Genomic DNA, 14,966 nt, shown 5'->3' with positions numbered 1-14,966 from the left:
ACTTAACAATGTGGATACATTCTGATAAATGTACTGTTAGATGATTTTAACATCACAAATAGAGTATATTTACACAAACATCATGGAGAGTACTTACACAAACCTAGATGGGAAAACCTACTAAATACCTAGGCTATATAACACAGCCTATTGCTCCTAGGCCAGTGATGGCGAACCTATGACACACGTGTCAGCACTGACATGTAGCCATTTCTGATGACACGTGGCCACTGAGGCGGCCACATGCCGAGGATGAAACATTTGCGAAATAATGTTTTTTCCTCAAAGTGACACCCTACCCGAGTTATGCTCAGTTTTTTGGCGAAGTTTGACACACCAAGCTCAAAAGGTTGCCCATCACTGTCTAGGCTATAAGCCTGTAGACTATGTTACTGTACAAACCAAGATTAAATAAAGCACAAGAGAAAATTATGCAATCAAGAGACACAGTAAATAAAAGATGCATGAGGTTGCTGCCTACATAATACAGCATGTTTTACAGCAAACTTTTTTATAAGTAGAAAGAGCATACTCTAAAATAACAATAAAATTTATAGGATAGTAAATACATAAACCAGTAACACACTTGTTTATTATCAAGTATTATGTACTGTAAGTAATCAAATGGGCTATACTTTTTTTTTATATGACTAGCAGGCATCACAGGTTTGCTTACATCAACAGTGCACATTAGATGGCTATGGTGTCAGTAGGTGATAGAAATTTTTCAGTTCTATTATAATCTTACTAGAGGCCCAGTGCACCAAATTCGTGCACAGGTAGGGTCCCTAGCGGCTGCCAGCCGCCACCACTGCACCACTGCACCGCCCCCTGGTCGAACTCCCGGCCGAGGGGACAATTTGCATATTAGGCTTTTATTATATAAGAGGATGAGACCATTATTATTTATGTGGTCCATCTTTGACTGAAACTTCTTGTGTGACACATAACTGTAGTCTTTTTGAATAAAGTTTCTCCTTATCTAAGTCTGGACTTGTTTTCTTTTTTTTCTAAAAAAAGCAAATACTTAAAAAAAATTTTTTTCAATTACCATTTGCATTCATTATTATTTTGTATTACTTTCAGGTGTACAGCATAGTCATTAGATAATCATATACTTTACAAAGAATATTTCCCCCTCACTCCTGATGGTTGCCTGAGGGCAGGGTGTTTGAGGGGCAGGGTGAAAAAGATGAAGGGATTGAGAAGTACAGATTGTAGTTACAAAATAGTCATGGAAATATAAAGTACAGATTATGAAATATAGCCAGTAATATTAGAATAACTATGTATGGTACCAGGTGAGTCTTGATTTGTTTTTATTTGATACACTATTGATGCTAACTTTGACCACTTGGCTAAGATGATGTGTGTCAAGTTTCTTCACTATAAAATTCCTCCCCATCCCACCCCTTTCCACACTATACTTTATGGAAGGAAGTAGCTAGGAGCTATGAGCATCCAACACTTAAGGAATGGGGAGTTAGGCTCCGACTCCTGGAAGATGAAGTGTTCACATGAATTATTTGGAATTCTTCTATGCAAAAGATGTATCAATTCTCCCATTTATTTTTTTCAATAGTTTATATCAGAATGATATCATAGACATTAGTTTATATTTGGGGTTATAATCTAAAACTCCTATATTTTATCATTGATTTTTAAAACCAGTATTTTAAGCAACAGTCAGCTGATTCATGTATACGCACAAGAATCTTAGCCAAATGCTGTCACTATATCCTTGATTTGCATATTTGATAAACTTGGCTAGGATCTGCAGCTCCAGCTGTTTGCCTCTATTCTTGTCTTGAAAACAAAGTTATGGTATGGGAAATGTATTTGGTAAGCAATGGGTCCCTGTTTCTTAACATGATGACAGCTGAGAATTATGGCCTTATCAAATTTGGCCTTATCAAAACAACATCAAAGGCCAGGAAGTAGTAATGTTCCACCTAGTTTTGTCAAGGAAAATGTAGGTGCTAAGGAGTTACTTAACCAGCCTGCATACTCTTCAAGCATTCCTGCAATCAAGGGAGTTTTGATAATAATGATCAAGAAGGGCAGGACTATAATAACCTTCCTTACCAAAAAAAAGAGAAAGAAAACTAAATATGCACCATTGAAGATGAAATCTTAAGAATCTCTGAAATGTTCACATGAAAAAATTAAAAACAATTTAGGGTAAGAGTGTCTCACACTACTCTAGGGAATTGAATCACTTTAAATGTAGTTTTAGCAAATTTCAGAAAGTTAGCAATTGCTTTTAAATCATAACACTTCTTTGTGACCTTTTAGAATTCTTGCCTTAAAATTTTGTATTTTTCTAGATGTAGACAAACCTAAATTTTGCCAAATGTAGGTATGTATGATAGCCTTTGAAGTTCATTCTGAGCAAGCAAATCAGTAAATCTTAGTTTGTATGTGGAGAGATTTATCTGGTTAGCTACCTGTTTGTTCAAACCAAAAATGACCCACAATAACACACACAAGTATACAAGTGTTTCTAGACTAAGGACCTAGGAAAGGTTACATACAATATAAGGTTTTACCTCTGCTATTTTAAGTAGAGTGGGCAATACATTGTCAGATTTAAATCAAGGGACTAATTGACAAGAATTTGGAGACTTTCCCATTAAAAAAAATCATAAAGTTTTCTATAAATATAATTGAAATTCAGATGCACATTGCAGTTTGTGTTTGAAGTATCTGTGAATTCTCTATCATCTATATTTTTAAATGACTTCATGAACTGAATTGGGATGATTCAGAGTGCTTGATTTCCAAAGGGATTGATATGAGTGGGAATATCTGAAGGAAGATTGTCATTGACTTGGTTACTTTGACTCTGAGAAATATAATAAATAAATTATTGCAAATTACATAGCAGAAGTGGTACCAGATTCAAAATCTTAAGAATGTATGAGGGAATAACTAACTCTTTGGCCCATAAACCAGCCTGACTTAAATGTAGCAAGCAGATCCATTGTTTTTGGCTGGAGGCTCTAAGCCACAATAAGAACCTATTCACATTTTTATGACAGGACATAACAATGATACTCTGACATATCCATGAGTTAGACAATTTGCTTGAAAATAACTACTTCATAAATTCTGAGAATAAAAAGAATACTGCACTCAGTTCAGTTTCAGCATTTTTAGAAAGTACACATTGCAGATGTATAAAAATAATAGAAAAAAAAAGAGAAAAGAAAATGAGTATAGTTGCTAGCAAGGATTACTGAATTTGATTAACTAGTCATAAATTTTTAAAATACTTCAAGCTTTGTATTTTTCTTATTTCTTCCATTCTGTTTTCCTACTGGCTATTGTATATCTTGTAAACTTCCACTAAATAATTTGTAGATTCCTAGAATAAAATCATAGAGATCAAATCCTAGTACTTATAGGTGTTGGGAGACATAGAATTGTCTTTCATTTATGTCCTTGAGCAAGATACTTTGCCTAACCAGGTCTACTTTATCTTGTTTAAATAGGGATACTAACTTTGACTTCATACACTTTTTATAATTACATAATACACATAATGTGTCTAGAATGACATTTGGTAAGATACTCAATCAGTATTAGTAGCAGCAACATCAGAAGCAGTAGTAGTAATTATTATTCATTATAAAAGTTCCTTTTGATCAGGAAATATTTCTCTAATTACAGCTTGAGCAAGGGCCAATTTACTGTGATGTTTAGAAGGTAAAAGGAGCTCATTGAATCTGTTTGGCTTCTTCTTTCCCTTTGCCCTATTCTATTAAAAATAAAGAGAACATTTTGTGTCTATTATATTAGCTGCATGGTTCTACTCTTGGATCAAATTTTCCAGTAGACTTATTTTTACCCATTTTTGTAAGGTGTGCCCTCCATTAATTTAAGTATAGTGGGACAAAGATTGACCAAAGATGGATTTAAATCGGGGGACTAATTAAACTGTAAGACTTTGCTTCTTATAACATAAGCTGCATCCAGGCAGAGTCTATTTCCTTTCCCACACATGTGGAAACTAATACCATGTACCAATCACTGATAGTGGAGTTTCTCTTGGTCATTTCAACCTTACAAGTTTTGCTTAGTAACAGTGTTTTGACCAGAGGGAAAGTTATTGACTTGTTTGGGAGATTTGATTACAACATGTAAAATGAATTTTGAAGTAAGAAAATGCTGAAGATGGGTTTTCTTACCCTTGTTCAGACTCTTGTAAATGTGACTACAAAAAGTGGGCAGAAAGAAAAAGAAAAAGAAAGCAATGAGTGCATAATTTTAAAAAACTCAATTAGGGGGGAGTCCCAGGAGAGTCACCCTGTGGTTCATAAATCTGTCTGCTGTTTTCACTATTGTGCTATCATGAACCTTCGTTTTATCTGTCTGGATGAAGTAGCCAGCAAAGCACCATAAATATCCTTAGTTGGCAAGTGCTAGCTTCCCTTGAGGAAGGGAGTTCTTCTGATATTCTTCTTGTTATTTTGAGGTTTGAATAAACTATTAGGACATCAAAACATGTAAGTTATTATTCCTACAACCAACTTCTTTGTTTATGCCTTCATCATTGAAATTACTAGCGGAATGAATCATTTTAAACTCCTTGAACCCTGGAATTTCCCAAATGAACCAATGATGCCATTCAAAGTTACTTAAAATAGTGTTACCACATAAATCATATTTCTTATTCGGACAATAAAGCCAGACATATTATCTATCCTTTTACATATATATTAGTACTTTTTCAAGAATTTATTGACTCTATCAGATGTGCTGCACTGATGGGGTAGAAAGTGCATTTTCATTTAAACAAGGAATTTACACAGCCAACTGTGGTCTCCTACCATTTTTATGCACTTCCCAGTCTGTGTTCTAATTTTAAGTTAGGGATCTAATGTGTATATTTATACATAGCCATGCTTGAATCAACCTGTAACTGTAAGCCTTTGGGGAGTGATAGTGTTTGAACATCTGGACTTACCACATGTTTTCAGTTGGAAATGAAACATCATTTAGAAGACCAAGGTTTTAAAAAAGAGATGATGATGACATTCTAGAGGTGTTCCAGATGATGAGAAATGTATTTTGCAAATATGATTTGGGATTTATTATAGCAAATAAGGGTGTAAATGAGCTTTTAAACAGAAATAGTTTTACTAAAATGCTTGTCATATGTATCTCCCCTAGTCCACATAAATGTTTTGATTACTGCCTTAAGAAAAATAATAACAAATTGAATTATATGGCAATTAATTTCTTCATATAACATTTTCTGTAAAAAAAATAAGCAATGATTATTTGCATTTTAAAAAGTAAAAGGATCTTAGGAATAATATCAATTTCCAAAGACTCCCAAGTCATATTCTGTGTTTACTAAGCAGATTAAGCATTACATATTCTGTTTTAAAATGCTAATATAATCTCTTTTAATCACAACTAGAATTTGGCCTTCATTAAATAATTGCCTAATAGTTAGTATATTGTCTTATAATACTTAAAAGAGAATATTGATCCCAGTCTTCTCATGTAGAAATTGAATTAATCTCTCTATTGGAACCCGATGGTTTATATTTACAATGTATGTATCTATCTGCAGAAACTAATTAATTGGACTCTGTAACCTTCTAAGAGTAACCTTAAAGCATGTAATAGTTGCCTGTGCGGATTAAAGAAAACACTGGGAGCTAATGTGAACAGAACTTTCCTGAAATGTCAGGAACCCTTTAATATGATAAAGTTCATGAAAGGAAAGCTCTTTCATCTCCAACTTTCATGCACTACAAAAGTAACAACAGCTTACCCTTTCTACATATGGACAAGTTCATTTACCTTGTTAGGTATGCTGCTATTACATAACATACAAACAATTGTATAAACTAAGATGGTTTGGTTTTGTCATTTTGCATATACACAGTTTAAGAAAAGTAAATGAATGAGCACTTTGTTTTAAAATTAGCATTGTTTTTATTATGAGTTCACACATATACTCATGCGATTGTGTTTCCAAATGTACCTTGCTGTCTGGTGCTTATGTTTTTTAAAAAGTGTGACTAAAACAAATAACATTAATGGTCTTGAATGTATTTGAATAAACTTGTCCTTTAAAAACTGTTTTAACTAGATTTTGGGGGAAATACTTTAAGAAAACTAATAATAAACATTGTAATTTAACATTTTATTGAATGAACAGGTTTTTCTGTTTTTCCTTTCCTTGAAGCAAAGCATACCCGCCACAATATTTTTAAACATTGTTGGGTAATACATGCATAGAAACATTATTATTGGGTGAAAAGCATACATAGGTCATTTTTTTTTACATTGGATGTTTATGACTATTTCAGGCTTCTGTAATATGACCTTAAAAATGTTGACTACAACTGACTTCAAAACAGGCAATCAGCCATTTTACAATTATGATTATTCTTAACTTTTTTTGGCTCTGATATTTTACATTTACATAACTTAAAATACAACAATTATTTCAGTTCAAAAAATTCCTCTGGAGGGTCAGTATTCACCTGTGCCTGTAGGGAGCACGAGGAAGCTGCTACTTGCTAGATCTGTCACTGAGATCAGCAAGGAGCTTTGATTTCTAGGATCCACATCACAGTCCAAGAATATTTTTTAAGTGAAGTAGCTGAACCAGAAAACTAGCTGGAGGTCCCTCATTACTTATTCTAGCTTGTTACTTCAGAATTTTTTAGTTGTAGCTATTTCTATTCATGCTTCAATGATGAAAAGGGCTAGAATTATGTGTATTTTTTTGTAATTTCAAAGGAACTGTCCATGATTCCAAATGAAAGGCTTATATGATACCCCAGAATTACCAAAACAAAATTCCTGTAGAAAACCAAAGAGGAAAATTTCAGTAAACCAATGCCGCATCAATGAAAACTGAATCTAGTCAACAAGTTATAAATAGTTGATGATATATACACATAGATAAAGGAGTTTAAATTCCTCTTAGATAACAAGGAAATGAGCTGTTTTGTTTTTGATTCTTACATCAGCCAAGCCTCAAACTTTCTTAACCAAGTTCCATATTAGCTAATATGCTCTGTGCCACATTAAAACTCAACAAATGTCACAGGTGGTGCAATGATGACTATATTACCTAATTTTATATTAAAAGATCAAGATACTGGTAAACTTGCAACTTGTGATCTAGCTCAACAAAAAATGGTACCGAAAATAAACTTTTCCAAACTTTTTTAATCATAAAGTTGAATCTATAAAGAAATTGAGATAAAGGACATATTCCTGCCAATATGTTTTAGGTAACTTTGGGATAAATAAATAAAAGTATTATTAATATGATGCATATTCTCTATAATTTAAAAAAAGTTTCTCACAGAAATAGTTTAAAATTCCAATGCCTACGAAATCCTGTGAATTATGAATTTACTCTTATCAGGCATTTTTAAAGTTCTTATACAGTTGTAAAAACTAGGGAGTTTGGGGAAATGAAAACAAAATGAGCATGATACCAAAAGTTTATAAAACCATGTAATTATGCATACTGCTCTGCTATATGTAAATACAAACATGGTGCTTTTAGTATATTAAAAAAGAAAATTTAGACATGTCTCTTTTTGGATAAAAGAGATAACTGGACTAAACCATTTGGGGTAAGTAATTTTTAAACTAAATTAAAAAGTTTCAAAATAAAAACTTTAAAATGATAACTTTATAGTTCCAAGAAACCATTCAGGGAAGATATACATTTGGTAATTGCATATTCAAATATGGTAATTAAGTAAAAAGAACCATTATTTTTCAATTAGATATTTGGCCAAATGAGATTTCATACATCCTTGAGAAATGGTATTCTTGATATGTCTTTTTTTCCTGCCATAAAAGAATATAGAATTTACTCCATGTTTATTGAAAATATTCTTCCCTTTATAGACTATATATCCCTTCTCTACTCTTTCATCATTTATTTTTTCCCCAAATAATTTCACATGCCAACATATATTTCACATCACCTTTTCTTCCTTTTTTAGTACACCCTAGGAGAAACTCTAAAATGAATTCCTTACATTTGTACCAGTTACCAACTTCCCAATAGTCCTAAAAAAGTCACTGCAGTAATAATTCTTTCCTCCTTTAATTTTCACATTCTCAGTCAATTGAATATTTTACATATACTCCCCATGGATTTAAACCTTTTGTAAGTGAAATTGGAAAATGTAATAAGTCATGCATAGGAACAAGAATCACAAGTCTTCCAATGAATTATGTATTTATGCATGCAAATGCTTCTATTTTCACAATACTTTACTGTTAAACATGTACTCCTCTAGAATATGCTTTAATCCTATGCTATAAATTTTATTGTATGTAAGAGTGAAAGCCATTGACTGCTAAATGTCACTCTAATGATTCCAGATCACTAGCATGTAAATACTTCATGTGAGAGAATTTGATTAGGAGCAACTCATATAAAATATGATTAATAGAAAAAAACACTACAGAAATACAAGGAAAGAAAACATAGTCATTGGGGTCAATTGAAGTTAAAATGTCAAGTAAAAATGGCTTGATAATTAGCATCATCCAGTGCTTTTAGCTCTGATCATATACAGCAATGTAATTAGCCTACCAAGTTAGTGGGACCCTGAACGGGACAGCAAAATGTAAACCAAGTTACAAGTGAGTAACACTGCAAGATGTTCTTATCAAAACTCAGGAGAGCAAATTTTTACAAACCTGTTGACAATATCACTACTATATTCTCTATAGACTCATAACACATTTTAATGTGTTTCTATTATTACAGTTTTCTAAGCAATATCAGCAATTTTGAATGACCTCATCTAAGAGCTAATCATATATAAACATATATAATAAAATAATGACAGGTAAAAATGAAGCAGAATTTTTAAAAAGGTAAACTTTCATTAGAAAAACAAACTTAAGACTCAGTGATATGATACAGTATATAAATTATCAATGCCCTTGCATTTTCTTTTAATATCACCATTTCACATGTCTGTGGGTACCTGTTATTACATACATACAGGCTCTTGATAAAACCTTCTAGATAAGACTATCATTGCACATGTTTGTGAATGAGTGCATTACCCCACATTGTAATGATCTGATCAAAATTTATAAGGTATAAACCTCATCATTGGTTCCCCCAAACTACAGAAGTTAATAAAATACTAGGAAGTATATATACAGCATAACACTGTAGGCAGGGAAGAATTATGTCTTATCCAAATTATAGTGAATAATTTTGTACATTTAGAAATAATATACATTATGAATTGCAGCTCAGATCACAGTTTGAGATCAAGTTCCCAACTATAAACTCAGAGCTCATGGAGAGGCAGACCATCATATACATTCATTTTAGGGAAGATTTGGTAGTTCCTTCATTTAATTGCAGTCTTTTCATTAAAAAATATTTTCTTGAAGAGAGACTAGTAAGAAAAACACAGCAGTTCAAGAGAAAGCTGGCATTATATTAAAAAGTCATCATGATTAAAGTGTGTAAAACTACAACAATGTAATAGATACGTAAATCTTAACTGTGTCTTACCTGTAGAAGCAGAGGGTCCTGATAGTGTGGAGTGCCGAAAAGATGCAAGTCTCTAAATGAGAAAACAAGAGGGTGTTTGCACTCCCAGTTTTAGCAGAGCTAGTGTTCTATGCCTAAGTAATACACTGCCTCTTCAAAGTCGTCCTGACCACGGTATTTATGGGCAGTAGTTAGAATCACTGCCGAAAGCCTGCTGCTGCTGCTCCTGCAGCCTCCTGCCTTCGCAGAGACCTAACATATGAGTGTGCCGGAGAGCATCCTTAGCCCCCCACCCCCCCTCCTTTTCCTTTTTTGCGTGGTTTTTCTTCCTCTGTATCTCAGTGTATGCGTATCTGTCTCTCTCTGTTTCTCTCTGTCTGTCTCTCTCCTCACTAATGGAGAGTTACCACTCCGGTTATTCGGCAGAGTCGAAGAGGACAGGCTGGCAGGCAACAGTGCAGTCCCCCCTCCCCTGCCGAGACACATGAATGTGTTGTGAATAAAGACAAAGCCCGACCAGAGCAGCGCATTACTACCTGAAACAGCACTGCAAGGATGCTCTGCCCTGAGACTTCGGAGGCAGCCAGGCAGCCAGAGGGATGGAACACATCCCCCTTGCCCTCCCTCCTAGGAACGTGCACCTTAAAGTTTGTCTCAGGACTTTGCTTCCCCTTTAGGGGACCTTGTTTTCTGTCCTGTTATTTACTGTCTGAACCTCTTAAACAAAAAGTGTTTTATTCGTGTTCTATTATGTTAAACCTGGAGAACCTAACTAATCCCTGAGTTGTTGCCAAAGTAACTGAATTTTCTAACTTTTGAAGATAAAGATCAGATCTGTTAGGCCTCAGATAAATGTGTTCATGGTAAAGGAAAATGGATTTCTCTAGTGTGAGTAGCCCCACAGGGACTGAGTGGGAAGAGTCTGGGGCTGAGGTGCGTAAACAAACAAACAAAAAGCATCAGTATCTTGCAGGTGCCAAAAATAGAAACTGAGATAAACTAAAGTGAAATTGATGAACCAGTCTGGAAGGATATAAGTGGAAGGAATGAACAGAGTAAATAAATGGACTCACTGATTTCCTATAGCTATCATTCAGGTTTGATAACTGAGAGTCTACTTATATAGTTCATTTTTTGTGGGTTTTTTTTTTTTTGCTAGTATTAATATATAAATAAACATAGGCTAACATATATTCTGCATTCCAGAAAGATTTAGTAGATGATAGCCTGCAGGTGTTTGCCTAAGGGAAGTTAGAGATTTTTTTTCATGTACTCAACTATGAATATGGAGCTTGGGGATTCACAACCCCAAATATTGGTCCCAATCAATTTATACTATTAGGATGAGTCTTTTTAAAAGTGCAGTAATACAATACAGTCATTTGTTTTGGAAAATTAATTAGTATAAGTTAAGATTAGATTTATCTATAAATGCCAAAACACTTGAAATAATGGCTGAAATAAAATGTAAATTTCTATCCCTCACGAAGATGAAGTGCAGAGCTAAATAATCCAGGGCTGATGTGAGCTCCATGATCATCAGGGATCCGGCTCCTTTTCCTCAGCCATCCTCAACATGGGCCAGATGGTTTTTTAAGCTGTGGCTATCAAATCAATACCAAAACTTCAGGAAGAGAGAAGGATGAGGAGAACATGCTCCTTATTTAAGGACATATCCTGGAAGGATATCATGCTGCACATGACATTTCTTTGACCAGAAATTAACCATATAATCACAGCTAGCTGCATGCTAGCCTGGAAAACAGAGTATCTTTGTTAAATGCCCATGTACATAGCTAAAAATCTGAGTATTCCCTTACTAAGGAAGAAAAAAATAATGTAGTGTGTGTGTGTGTGTGTATGTGTGTGTGTGTGTGTGGAGGGGGAATAACAGTGCATGCTATGGCAAAATAAAGGATAATGGATAATGTGAATGATGCCACAACATCTATGCCACCTTTATCCCACTGCATAACTGCAATGTAATTTAGGGAACTGATTCCATTTCTAGCAGGGGACTCTGTATAGTCTCAACCAATTATGGTAACAGCATCACACTTACTAGAAGAGATTGTTAAGGAAGCCAGGCCTGAGCCATTCAGAGCATGATATTCACTTGGTGGCAGTTAATTTTTAGTTATGGCATATAATGTTTAATACTGACCCACTCTCTATGCCTTCAAAGAGAAGAGGATAAGTGTTGAACATGGAAGGATGTAAGATCTAGTTTTAAGGTGAATATGACAATTTGGATAAAGAAAAAGAAATTGGGTACTTGAAATCAATTATCTTTTAATCAATTCTGAAGCCAACACTAACTCTAAACTTCTAGTTATATATTCTAGTATGCTAAATTTTTTAAAAGCCATGCTGATATGGCTTTCTGTTAGTAACCAAAAGCATTCTCAATTCTACATGAAATCAAGCACTGTTATTAAGCATTTGATATATAATTTCTTGTCTTCAGTCTTAACATCATGTGTAAAATTCCAAGGCTCAGCGATATCTATTGTTTCTTAATTAACAATAAGAGATATAAAGAACATATTAAATCTCTACTTACACCGGCCTTCAAATTTTCAATTTATTTATTTGAAATGGTTTCTAACAATTTAATTGTTCTAAAAATTTGACATTCCATTAAGATTATTAGAAACCTAATTTGTTTATGAGTTGGGGACATGTCACAAGCTCAATAGATTTAAATAAATGTTGATTTTTGTTACAATTATTACTTTTCATACTTTAACTAGAATAAAAGACTATCCTGTGTCCTTTTGATCTCAGTTCAGTGCATATTAATAATTGTTGCATTTTAACAGCTAACAGTTGCCTTTGGGTTTGTTTACCCTATGTCAAATTCTGCTTTAAGTATTTATAATATACTAGAGGCCCGGTGCACGAAATTCGTGGACGGCGGGGTAGGGGGTGTCCCTCAGGCCAGCCTGCACCCTCTCCAATCTGGGAACCCTCAAGGGATGTCCGACTGCCCGTTTAGGCCCGGGCAGTCGGACATCCCTCTCACAATCCAGGACTGCTGGCTCACAACTGCTCGCCTGCCTGGCTTCCTGATTGCCCCTAACCACTTCTGCCTGCCAGCCTGATTGCCCCTAACCACTCCCCTGCCAGCCTGACTGATGCCTAACTGCTCCCCTGCCAGCGTGTTTGCCCCTAACTGCCCTCCCCTGCAGGCCTGGTTCCCCCCACCAACTGCTCTCCCCTGCAGGCCTGGGTCCCACCCAACTGCCCTCCCCTGCAGGCTTGATTGCCCCCAACTGCCCTCCCTTGCAGGCCTGGTCCCTCCCAACTGCCCTCCCCTGCTGGCCATCTTGTGCCGGCCATCTTGTGACCACATGGGGGCAACCATCTTGTGTGTTGGAGTGATGGTCAATCTGCATATTACTCTTTTATTAGATAGGATAGAGGCCTGGTGCAGGGGTGGGGGCCAGCTGGTTTGCCCTGAAGGGTATCCCAGATCAGGGTGGGGGTTCCCTTGGGGTGTGGGGTGGCCTGGGTGAAGGGCCTGTGGTGGTTTGCAGGCCAGCCACGTCCCCTGGCGACCCAAGCAGAGGCCCTAGTATCTGGGATTTATGTATCTTCTACAATGAAACTTTGTAGCCTGGAGTGGAGCCAAGCATCCTGCTTGGTCTGTGGTGGCAGCCATTTCTGTTGGAATTTATGTACATCTATAATTGAAACTTTGTAGCCTGGAGCAGAAGCCTAGGCCAGCCAGGGCTGCAGAAGCTTTGCTTCCTCCATTGCCAGGGGCAACCCTTGACTCCTGCTCTTCCAGCTCTGTAGCTGCCGCATTTCTGTTTGGATTTGTTTACCTTCTATAATTGAAACTTTGTAGCATTGAGTGGAGGCCTAGGCCAGCAAGGGCAGGCAGAAAGCTTGGCTTCCTCTGTTGCAGGGGAAACCCAAGCCTCCCTCCTGCTCTCTGTGGCCACAGCCATCTTGGTTGTGTTTATTTGCATATTTTCTCCTGATTGGCTGGTGGGCGTGGCTTGTGGGTATAGCGGAGTTAGGGTCAATTTGCATATGATTCTTTTATTAGATAGGATGAACTCACATAATCTTTTCAGTAGCTTTAGGAGAAGTATATAACTATTATCTTTATTTTATGAATTAAGATATGGAATTACACACATAGCCAAAGTTGCAAAAAAGAAATAAAAGGAAAATCTGAATAGTCACATGTAGATTAAAGAAACTGATTTTATAATAATAAAAAAAAAACACCTTTACAAACAAAACAAAACACTCCAGGCCCAAGTGACTGTACTGGTTAATTCAACATTCAAGGAAGAGATGACATCAATTGACACCAAAACTTCACAAGCCCTTTCAGCAAATTTTATGATCAACCAATTTTATGAAGCCAGAAGTACCTGATACCAAAACCAGAATAAGATATCACAAAAAAGAAGAGGACAAAAATAGATCTCTCATGAACTAAGATATAAAAGTCTTTCACAGAATATTGCAAAGAAAATCCAGCAATATGTGAAAAGGATAATATATTATGACCATGAAGGGTTTATACCAAAAATTCAAGTTTGAGTTAATATTAAAAAACCAAACAATAAAACTTATGAACCTAATTAATAAGAAAATTTAGATCCAGAGACATGGAAGCATGGAACAGATTGATAGAGGGAAGGAGTGGGGGAAGAGATTAACCAAAGAACATGTAAGTATATATGCATAACCCACAGACACAGACAATAGTGGGGTCAAGGCCTGAGGTGGGAGAAGTGGGGAAGAGGGGTCAATAGGGGGAAAAGGGAAACATCTGTAATACTTTTAACAATAAAGATATTTTTAAAATTAGATAAGTTATAAGATCATCTTAATAAATGTTAATTTTTTAAAAAAATTCAACATCCATTCATACAATGTTATCTACTCTATCTCCTTTTATTCAACTCTGTATTGGGTGTTCAACATTGCAATATTAAAAAAAATAAAGAAAGAAAAGGCACCTGGATTTGAAAGAAGTAAAGCTCTCTTTACTATTAGTCAATATGTTTATGTATATAGAATACCCTAAAGAATTAAAACATAAATACAAATATATGAGAATAAGTGATTTACTAATATTAAAGAATACAAGTAAATATATAAAATCAATTGTATTTCTAAACAGTACCAGTGAAAAGTTGTAAAACAAAAGCATATATATATTTATATATGTATATGTACACATGTATATACATGTATATATAATTTATATATTTTAATATAGCATCAAAAACTTGAAATACTTAAGAATAAATTTAACAAGTACATATAAAAACTGTACAACTTCACAATTGCAAGAATAATAATTTGATTTAAAAATGGACAAAGAGTTAAATAGATAATTCACAAAAGAAGATAAAAAATGCCAACATGTTCATGAAAAAAAATGTTTCAAGTCATTCATTTTCAAGAAAATGCAAAACAA

The 14,966-nt window shown here is 35.0% G+C and overlaps 1 long non-coding RNA gene across 3 annotated transcripts in view; it reads right to left on the bottom strand.

Annotated features, from left to right (window-relative positions):
• LOC129149516 (uncharacterized) overlaps positions 1 to 14,966 on the bottom strand; it is a 1,442,660-nt gene that overhangs the window by 1,412,545 nt on the left and 15,149 nt on the right. For 2 of the 3 annotated variants that reach the window (XR_008556438.1, XR_008556440.1), the window contains exon 1: positions 9,539 to 9,587. The exons of the other annotated variant lie outside the window; for it this stretch is intronic. This is a non-coding gene — a long non-coding RNA (uncharacterized LOC129149516). Of the gene's footprint in view, positions 1 to 9,538; positions 9,588 to 14,966 lie in introns of those variants that run through there. 3 annotated transcript variants of the gene reach the window in all.

Source organism: Eptesicus fuscus, chromosome 6, assembly GCF_027574615.1.
Source record: "Eptesicus fuscus isolate TK198812 chromosome 6, DD_ASM_mEF_20220401, whole genome shotgun sequence".
NCBI lineage: Eukaryota > Metazoa > Chordata > Mammalia > Chiroptera > Vespertilionidae > Eptesicus > Eptesicus fuscus.
Note: the sequence above shows the minus strand (reverse complement) of the source record. Positions and strands in the feature narration are given on the sequence as shown.